Genomic DNA, 11,101 nt, shown 5'->3' on the forward strand with positions numbered 1-11,101 from the left:
AGATTTCGATCAAACTTTATGGATATTGTGGAATCCGTCGAGCAAAGCGTTGTACAAAATTTTGGGAAGATTGGTCAATAAATGCGCTTGCAGTGGGTCTAGGAGTGAAAATCGGTCGATATATATTTATGTGAGCCTATTATGTGATACCTAAATCTGAACAGATTTCTATGAACCATTCCTGCAAAATTTCGAGAGAATCGGTTAACTAATGACCATTTCATTGCTGTATTACTGCAAATCGGTCGAACATATATATGGGAGCTATATCCAAATCTGAACCGATTTCTATAAAATTCACCAGTAAAATTGAGAGTCATAAGAAAATCCTTCCTACCAAATGTCAAGAGAATCGGCAACAAATGACCATTTTATTATAGTATTACTGCAAATCGGACGAACATATATATGGGAGCTATTTCCAAATCTGAACCGATTTCTATGAAATTCACCAGTTATATTGGGGGTCATAAGAAAATATTTCCTGCCAAATTTAGAAAGAATCGGTAGACAAATGACCATTTTATTGCTGTATTACTGCAAATCGGACGAACATATATATGGACGTTATATCCAAATCTGAACCGATTTCTATAATATTCACTTTAAATAACGAGAGACATAAGAAAATGCTTCCTGCCAAACTTCGAGAGAATCACTTAACAAATGAGAATTTTATTGCAGTATTACTTCAAATCGGACGAACATATATATGGGAGCTTTATCCAAATCTGAATCGATTTCTATGAAATTCATCAGTTATATTGGGGGTCATAAGAAAATCTTTCTTGCCAAATTTCGAGAGAATCGATCGCCAAATGATCATTTTATTGCTGTATTACAGCAAATCGGACGAACATATATATGGGAGCTAAAGGGTGATTTTTTTGAGGTTAGGATTTTCATGCATTAGTATTTGACAGATCACGTGGGATTTCAGACATGGTGTCAAAGAGAAAGATGCTCAGTATGCTTTGACATTTCATCATGAATAGACTTACTAACGAGCAAATCATTGAATTTTATTACCAAAATCAGTGTTCGGTTCGAAATGTGTTCATTCACCGTAACGTTGCGTCCAACAGCATCTTTGAAAAAATACGGTCCAATGATTCCACCAGCGTACAAACCACACCAAACGGTGCATTTTTCGGAATGCATGGGCAGTTCTTGAACGGCTTCTGGTTGCTCTTCACTCCAAATGCGGCAATTTTGCTTATTTACGTAGCCATTCAACCAGAAATGAGCCTCATCGCTGAACAAAATTTGTCAAAATTTCGAACCGAACACTGATTTTGGTAATAAAATTCAATGATTTGCAAGCGTTGCTCGTTAGTAAGTCTATTCATGATGAAATGTCAAAGCATACTGAGCATCTTTCTCTTTGACACCATGTCTGAAATCCCACGTGATCTGTCAAATACTAATGCATGAAAATCCTAACCTCAAAAAAATCACCCTTTATAATCTGAACCGATTTCTATGAAATTCACCAGTTATATTGGGGGTCATAAGAAAATATTTCCTGCCAAATTTAGAAAGAATCGGTAGACAAATGACCATTTTATTGCTGTATTACTCCAAATCGGACGAACATATATATGGGAGCTATATCCAAATCTGAACCGATTTCTATAAAAATCACCAGTAATATTTAGAGTCGTAAGAAAATCCTTCTTGCCAAATTTTGACGGAATCGGTTAACAAATGACTATTTTATTGCATTATTACTGCAAATCGGACGAACATATATATGGAAGCTATATCCAAGTCTGAACCGATTTCTATGAAACTCACCAGTTATATTGGAAGTCATAAGAAAATCCTTCTTGCCAAATTTCGACAGAATCGGTTAACAAATGACTATTTTATTGCATTATTACTGCAAATCGGACGAACAAATACATGGAAGCTATATCCAAATCTGAACCGATTTTTTCCAATTTCAATAGGCTTTGTCTCTAGACCGAAAAACATGCCCATACCAAATTTGAAGGCGATCGGATGATTGCTGATTGCGACCTGTTGTTTGTACTCAAATTAACATGGACAGACGGACAGACAGACGGACGGACAGACAGACAGACAGACGGACATGGCTAAATCGAATCAGAAAGTGATTCTGAGTGGATCGGTATACTTATCAATGGGTCCATCTCTCTTCACTTTGGGTGTTACAAACTAATTCACTAAGTTATAATACCCTGTACCACAGTAGTGGTGTAGGGTACAAATATTTTCAATGTATTTTGTATGCAATGAGAAGGAGACATATTACTGTGTAGTTGCCACATACTGTCTTGTCTACTTTCTTATGAAATTATGCCTTTTTATTCTTTAGCCAGTTTACTAGTACGCTGCCCCATTCTGACTAACCGTTTAGTCAATCTGTAAAGTCATTCGAAACTGGTTCTGTAATATTCTACCCTCCGAATACAAACACGTTGAAAAAAAATATCTTTACGTAGCCCAAGCAAATTTTCTCTTTAGTTTATCAGATTTCATTCTTAGTCTCTCCAGAAGAAAGTGCCTATACCAAATCAATTGATATGAAGTTTAATTCTTTGGTAGAATTTTCGAACTTCAAGCTGACTCCAGAACATCGCGATCGACTCGCACTCACAAAATAGACGTTTCCCCTCTTTCTTTTTCTTTCCATACAACTCCTTCGTTTGGTGTGTTGCTGCTGACTGTAGCGTTGTGAGTCTTGGCTTGAGCGACATTTTGGCATTCCTGGTCATACCATAGGTTCCTTGAGTTCAGGGGTCAAATTAATGATTTCGGTGCAGTTTTCATGAAGTGGGATAGCCACCGTGGCGCAGAGGTTAGCCTTTCCGCCTATGACGCAGAACGCCTGGGTTCAACTCCCAGCGTGAACTTTAGAAACATTTTCAGCGGTAGTTATCCCCTTACTAATGCTTCATTTGTGAGGTATCCTGCCATGTTAAAACTTCTCTATCAAGTGGTGTCGTTAGGCGGCACCCCGTTCGGTCTCCGGATAAAAAAGGAAGCCCCTGTCATTGCGCTTACACTTTAATCGGACTGCACTCATTGATATGAGAGAAGTATCCCCTATTTCTTAATGGAATGTTCATGGGAAATAGTTTACACTTCGCGAAACTAGAAGTGGACAATGGTTTGCCATTGGGCCGAATTTCATCTTAAGAACTAGCTGACCCGGGCCCGCTCTGCTGCGCCTTCTTTTACTTTATATGGAACAAAAGCTACCTTGAAATATTTATTTTCAACAATTAAAGAGCTTTTAGTGAAATACCATGCTACGAAAATAGTATATCGCTTGACTAACAGTGCCTTTATCTGAATCCCATATGATTTTTATTGGTCTACGAATTTAAGTTTGGATGTAAGGTGTACTCCATTCTTAAAATACTTCATTTCAGCCACATATTGGTATGGTCGAAAAGTTTTTTCCCTTTGGGGGTGTTTTGGGAAAGGGGTGATGCCCTAAATACATGGTCCTACATTTGGATATCAAGTTCGTATTTTACTCCCAAATACCTTTATTTGAGCCCCATATTGCAATGGTCACAAAAAAAATTGCTGTTTGTGGGGTATTTTGGGTATCGATTCTTGCGAAAATATGTATCAATTCTTGCTCTACCCCCAATACCTTTCACTTAAGCTCCACATTGACATGTTGGGTAAATATGCCCGATTTAGGGGCTTTTTGTCGATTGGGGTGGTCCCCTAAACACTAAGCCCGGAAAATATATAAGCAATGTACTCTATTCTCATATATATATATCATTTTTTTAACCCCATATTGCCATTGCCCTCAAAATTGGTATAAGATTCATTTTCTAATCTCATTTAAACTCCTTATAGCAAATGTCAGCAAATGTGTCCGGTTTGGGGTATTGGCTCTAAAAACTATGAACATTTAGTTTCACTCTCTTTAAGACCCAAATTGTCTTTGTGAGCAAATACGTCCTTTTTGGGGGTTGTTATGGTGGTGGGACGTCCGCTAGACAGTTGGCCCCTAATGTTTATATCAGATACGTGGTCTACTCCCACATACCTTTAATTTGAGCCCCATATTTCCATAGTCGGCAAACATGACCGGCTGTTTTGGGGGATGGGCGGCCACTCAGTGAGTTGGCCTTGAAAATATACATCGGATTCGTGTTCCACTTTAAAAACCCTCTTATTTGAGCCTTGTGTGTGTTGTGGGGGTGTTGCGGCCCCATAGACACTTTTCCCGAATATTGATATCAAATTCGTGCTTTACTCCCAAAGACCTTTCATTTAAGCCCCATATTGCTATGGTCGTAAATTTGTCCTCTTTGGGGGATATTTTTGGGGAGAGGCGGCCCCCCAAACACTTGGTCCCATATTTGGATATCAGATTCTTATTCTACATTCAAATACCTATTATTTAAGCCCCATATTCCCATGGTCAGTAAATAAGTCCTGTTTGAGGGTTGTTTTGGGGAAGGGGTGGACCCCCAGAAACGTGGTCTCACATTTGAATATCAGATTCGTATTCTACTCGCAAATACCTTTCATTTGAGTCCCATATTGCCATGGTCGGTAAATAAGTCCGATTTAGGGGTGTTTTGGGGCTTGTGGTGGTCCCCCTAGCACTTGGTCCGACAATTGGATATCAGATACGTTTTCTTATTCTTAATTACTTTTCATTTGAGTCCCATATTGTCGTGATTGGTGTAAATATATGTTTGGTAGGTAGGTAGGATGGGGCAGCCCCCCTAGGTACCCCCTCCGAAATTTGGATACCAAATTTTTATTTTTAGGGTACTATATGAGAGCACACAAAATTTCGCTTAAATCGCACCACCCATCTCCGAGATCTGGCGTTTCTGAAAATTAGGGTAAGGGGGAGGGTCCGTCCCCCCTTTAGATATCAAAATATGTAGTACCCTATTTTCACCACGGGGTCATTATGCACCATCTGTGAAAATTTCAAGAAAATCGGTTCAGTCTTTTCTGAGTCTATAAGGAACACACAAACATACAAACAAACACAAATTGATTTTTATACCCTCCACCATAAGATGGGGTGTATACTAATTTCGTCATTCTGTTTGTAACTACTCGAAATATTCGTTGAGACCCCATAAAGTATATATATTCTTGATCGTCGCGACATTTTATGTCGATCTAGCGATGTCCGTCCGTCTGCCCGTCCGTCCGTCCGCCTGCCCGTCCGTCCGTCCGCCTGCCCGTCCGTCCGTCCGTCTTTTTGTCGAAAGCACGCTAACTTCCGAAGGAGTAAAGCTAGCAACCTGAAATTTTGCACAAATACTTCTTATTAGTGTAGGTCTTGGTATTGTAAATGGGCCATATCGGTCCATAACCTGATATAGCTGCCATATAAACCGATCTTGGGTCTTGACTTCTTAAGCCTCTAGAATGCGCAATTCTTATCCGATTGGGATGAAATTTTGCACGACGTGTTTTCTTATGATGTCCAATAACTGAGCCAAGTATGGTTCAAATCGGTTCATAAGCTGATATAGCTGCCATATAAACCGATCTTGGGTCTTGACTTCTTGAGCCTCTAGAGTGCGCAATTCTTATCCGATTTGAATAAAATTTTGCACGTAGTATTTTGTTAAGATATCCAACAACTGTGCCAAGTGTGGTTCAAATCGGTTCATAACCTGATATAGCTGTCATATAAACAGATCTGCGGACTTGACTTCTAGAGCTTCTAGAGGGCACAATTCCTATCCGATTTGGCAGAAATTTTGCAAGACATATTTTATTCTTACTTTCAACAACTGTGTCAAACAAGGCTCAAATCGGTACATAACCTGATATAGCTGTCATATAAACCGATCTGGAATCTTGACTTCTTGAGCCTCTAGAGGTCGCAATTATAATCCGATTTGCCTGATTTGTACGACGGATCCTCTCATGACCATTAACATACATGTTTATTATGATCTGAATCGGTCTATAGCCCGATACAGTTTCCATATAAATCAATCTCTCTATGTTAATTCTTGAGCCCCCAAAGGGCGCAATTCTTATTCGAATTGCCTGACATTTTACACAGGTCTCCAACATATAATTTTATTGTGGTCCAAACCGGACCATATCTTGATATCGCTCTAATAGCAAATCAAATCTTTTCCTATATCCTGTTTTGCCTAAGTAGAGATGCCGGGAAAAGAACTCGACAAATGCGATCCATGGTGGAGGGTATATAAGATTCGGCCCGGCCGAACTTAGCACGCTTTTACTTGTTATATATAAGATTAGGGAACACTTGTCTTCATAGTTCATCTACACCAAAAAGCTTAACCACATCTAAAATATCTACCAGTAAGGGTGATGTAATGCATTTCTTTTCAATAACTTATATCACCATTTCGTCCCTTCTTACCATCCCTCACCAATTAGTTCGACTACCATTTGAAAAACAGTTACGTAGATGTATATGCTAATTATTGAACTTATGCATTAAACAACCACTTAATATCTATAAAGTTAATGGCACAGCACTCAATAAAGAAAACTCCAAAGATTAAACAAAAGATTTAAGAAACAAACGTTACGCTATTTCGTTTTTACTTAAGTCTTTGGTTTATATTTGGTTTGTGTGAAACGGTAAAAATGTTTTGTAATTGCTCCAATATTTTCCCAAAGAGAAATTTGAGGAATTTTCAAAAATCATTTAAGAAAAAAAAGCGGCTAACGCTACATCCAACCTTCATTATGTATAATTAAAAAAAAAACACAGTTTTAAGTGTGGTTTCTTTTTGAAAAATTCCTTAAAGAGAACAGCGACAACACGAGCAAATTTCTTTAATAACTAACCAGCTATTAAACACGTTCCCCCCTCTCTCTCTATCTCTCTATTACTCTCGTTTTGCGGAACAGCAATGACAAATGCTTTATGAAAAAAAAAATTCTAATCAACGCAGCGATAAATAATTGCTTAAATATGGCTTATGCAGAATAACCTCCCAACATCATTGTAGCTGTAGACACTTTGAAAAGACAGACTCTATGGCTGCGTCGTCTTCTCCACACTTGGCCAATACAAAAAAAAAATGACGCCACATAGTCTAAGCTATCGCCCGGAATGTATAAATGGCCAGATGGAAACAAGCAGGATAGACGACAACCATCATCATCATCATCAAGAAAAAGAAGAGGAAGACGACATAATCGAAATTGGCGGAAAATCTATAAAAGAAAGTGTGCAAATGAACACTACCGCCCTCCCCTATAAATAATTTATTCCAATGTGCCATGTACACACTATACCGTTTGCCATTGAACGAACGTTAAAGACATGATTGCCGGCAACAAGAAGAAAAACAAGACAACTCAACTCACTCAACTCAAAAAAAGCCTCAAAGCAAACCCATAAAAAATAATGGCAAAAAAGTAATTATTAGAAGAAACTACTTCTCGCCTTATTCGCTTTTGTGTTGATGATAATGATCATCGTCATCATCATCACCATCATTTGATCATCCACTTTGATTTTCTAGTTTTTTTCATTTGTCTTTTTTTGTTGTTGTTGAAGAAGCAAACAATGTACATCGAATAAAATTTAGGCAGACTTGATATCAATGTTGATAACCGATTTGGCATTCATTGTTTGGTATATATGTATCTAAGAAACTACGTCTGTCTGTCTGTCGATAGCAGGCTAACGAGTAAATCCAGTAGCTCGAAATCTTGCACATATACCTCTAGTTTGTTAAGTAGCCGTTGGGCGGACGTGTTTTAATTTCGCTCCTTAGGGAAAAATATCCGTATCTCGGAATAGGTACTACCTATTACAAAAAACCCAACAGCTGCGGTGGTGGCGTCAGATTGTAGTATGTCGTCCTCCCCTCCTATAGGTATGGGTGCCTTGGCACCTGTAGTCGAGAGCAATGCTCTCCTCTAATTTGTTAAGTAGCCGTTGGGCGGACGTGTTTTTATTTCGCTCCTTAGGGAAAAATATCCGTATCTCGGAATAGGTACTACCTATTACGAAAAATTTTAATGTCTTTTTGGAATAGGTTCAAAAAGAACTCAAAAAGCCCAACAGCTGCGGTGGTGGCGTCAGACCGTAGTATGTCGTACTCCCCTCCTATAGGTATGGGTGCCTTGGCACCTGTAGTCGAGAGAAATGCTCTCCTCTACTTTGTTAAGTAGCCGTTGGGCGGCCGTGTTTTTATTTCGCTCCTTAGGGAAAAATATCCGTATCTCGGAATAGGTACTAGCTACTACGAAAAATTTTAAAGTATTTTTGGAATAGGTTCAAAAAGGACTCAAAAAGCCCAACAGCTGCGGTGGTGGCGTCAGACCGTAATATGTTGTCCTCCCCATCTATAGGGGTGTGGGTGCCTTGGCACCTGTAGTCGAGAGTAATGCTCTCCTCTAGTTTGCTAAGTAGCCGTTGGGCGGACCTGTTTTTATTTCGCTCCTTAAGGAAAAATATCCGTATCTCGGTATAGGTACTACCTATTACAAAAAACCCAACAGCTGCGGTGGTGGCGTCAGATCGTAGTATGTCGTCCTCCCCTCCTATAGGTATGGGTGCCTTGGCACCTGTAGTCGAGAGAAATGCTCTCCTCTACTTTGTTAAGAAGCCGTTGAGCGGTCGTGTTTTCATTTCGCTCCTTGGGGAAAGTATCCGGATCTCGGAATAGCTACGAAAAATTTTAAAGTCTTTTTGAAGACGCAAACAATGTACATCGAATAAAATTTAGGCAGACTTAATATCAATGTTGATAACCGATTTGACATTCATTGTTTGGTATATATCTGAGAAACTAAGTCTGTCTGTCGATAGCAGGCTAACGAGTAAATCCAGTAGCTCGAAATCTTGCACATATACCTCTAGTTTGTTAAGTAGCCGTTGGGCGGACGTGTTTTCATTTCGCTCCTTAAGGAAAAATATCCGTAACTCGGAATAGGTACTACCTATTACAAAAAAAACCCAACAGCTGTGGTGGTGGCATCAGATCGTAGTATGTTGTCCTCCCCATCTATAGGGGTGTGGGTGCCTTGGCACCTGTAGTCGAGAGTAATGCTCTCCTCTAGTTTGATAAGTAGCCGTTGGGCGGACGTGTTTTTATTTCGCTCCTTAAGGAAAAATATCCGTATCTCGGAATAGGTACTACCTATTACAAAAAACCCAACAGCTGCGGTGGTGGCGTCAGATCGTAGTATGTCGTCCTCCCCTCCTATAGGTATGGGTGCCTTGGCACCTGTAGTCGAGAGAAATGCTCTCCTCTACTTTGTTAAGTAGCCGTTGAGCGGCTGTGTTTTTATTTCGCTGCTTAGGGAAAAATATCCGTATCTCGGAATAGGTACTACCTATTACGAAAAATTTTAAAGTCTTTTTGGAATAGGTTCAAAAAGGACTCAAAAAGCCCAACAGCTGCGGTGGTGACGACAGACCGTAATATGTTGTCCTCCCCATCTATAGGGGTGTGGGTGCCTTGGCACCTGTAGTCGAGAGTAATGCTCTCCTCTAGTTTGTTAAGTAACCGTTGGGCGGACGGTGTCTCGGAATAGGAACTACATATTACGAAAAATGTTAAAGCCTGTTTGGAGTAGGATTAAAATGAACTCCAAAGACCCAACAGCTGCGGTGGTGGCGTCAGACCGTAGCATATTGTCTTCCCCTCCTATAGGGGTGTGGGTGCCTTGGCACCTGTAGTCGAGAGTAATGCTCTCCTCTAGTTTGTTAAGTAGCCGTTGGGCGGACGTGTTTTCATTTCGCTACTCAAGGAAAAATATCCGTGTATCGGAATAGCAACTACCTATTACGAAAATTGTTAAATCCTTTTTGGAGTAGGCTTAAAATAAACCCCAAAGACCCAACAGCTGCGGTGGTGACATCAGACCGTAGCATATGGTCCTCCCCTCCTATAGGGATGGGGGTGCCTTGGCACCTGTAGTCGAGAGTAATGCTTCAAGCGCACAACTAGACGTCAAACTAACACGTGAGGAACAGACAGATAAACCAGAGGGATGCACAGTTCGTCCCCAGCCTTTAAGTAAAGGTGGTGTTTCCGATTCAGATACAGACAGCGACAGTGTCAATGAAACAGTCATCGCAGGCGAATGGAGAGATGAGGACAGCGGGATGATGGTAGACGTGAGCGATAGCTTTGCTAAGCTAATAAGCAGACCGAGAAAGCCATCCGGGGCACGACGAAGGAGTCAGAGGAGTATGTACCGGCAGCGCAATCGGACGAAAGTGCAGGATGTTGGAAGGGATAGAACTGACATTTCAGGCACTTCTTCGGAAGCTGGAAATAGAATCAGATCTCCCGAAGAGCATACACTGATAAAACGCTGAAAAAGAAAAATAGCTCCCCGTTTCAAGTACTCTGGGAAAACCAAGCCAGCCCTCCCGCAAAGGAGACTCCAGACAGTGTCCTGCGGAGGGAGACAAAATTGGAACAAGAACGAAGAAGAAAGCGTACACGGCCCCTGAGTCTTCATGAAGGACTATGTCTTCCAAAAGGATGCCACAGCCATCACGGAAGAGGAAGATGGTCGCTGAGAAAGGTAAGGAGCCGCCCTCTTGGTCCGGAGTGGCAAGAGGAAGCGCAACAGAGATGAGATCACTTATGCAGTCATCGATATCGTCTGTGCATCCGGTAGGATTCCTCCAGATCGTCGGTCCCAGGTGAGGCATTTGGTAAACGAAGGGGTTATCGAACATGTTATGAACTCGAAAGGGGGTCCACCCATACGAATTATGAACTACATGAGAGAGGGGACATATTTACGCTGTGCGTCGGCGGAATGTATTGATACGGTCAAAACGCTGGTTGGAAGTATCCACACTCCCTGGGGCGCAAAGCTCGACCTTGTGAGAAAGATGGACATTCTCCAACTCACAAAGGCGACGGTCTTCATCAAAAGATCGGGCAGAAAATTTGCGAAGGAAGGCATGTTGGGATTCTTGGGCAAGCAAAACCAAGGTTTGGTTGTAGAGAAGTGGGAGGTATTCCACAGAGAGGGGAAAGAGAAAGAAACTCTCCTTGTGGTTGGCATTGATCCAGTCTCCGTGACAAGTTTAGCTAAGAAAAAAGGCATGGCGTAGTATGGGAGCAAATATGTCTTTTTCAAGATTGGGAAGACTAGTGTAGGC

Source organism: Stomoxys calcitrans, chromosome 3, assembly GCF_963082655.1.
Source record: "Stomoxys calcitrans chromosome 3, idStoCalc2.1, whole genome shotgun sequence".
Lineage (NCBI taxonomy): Eukaryota > Metazoa > Arthropoda > Insecta > Diptera > Muscidae > Stomoxys > Stomoxys calcitrans.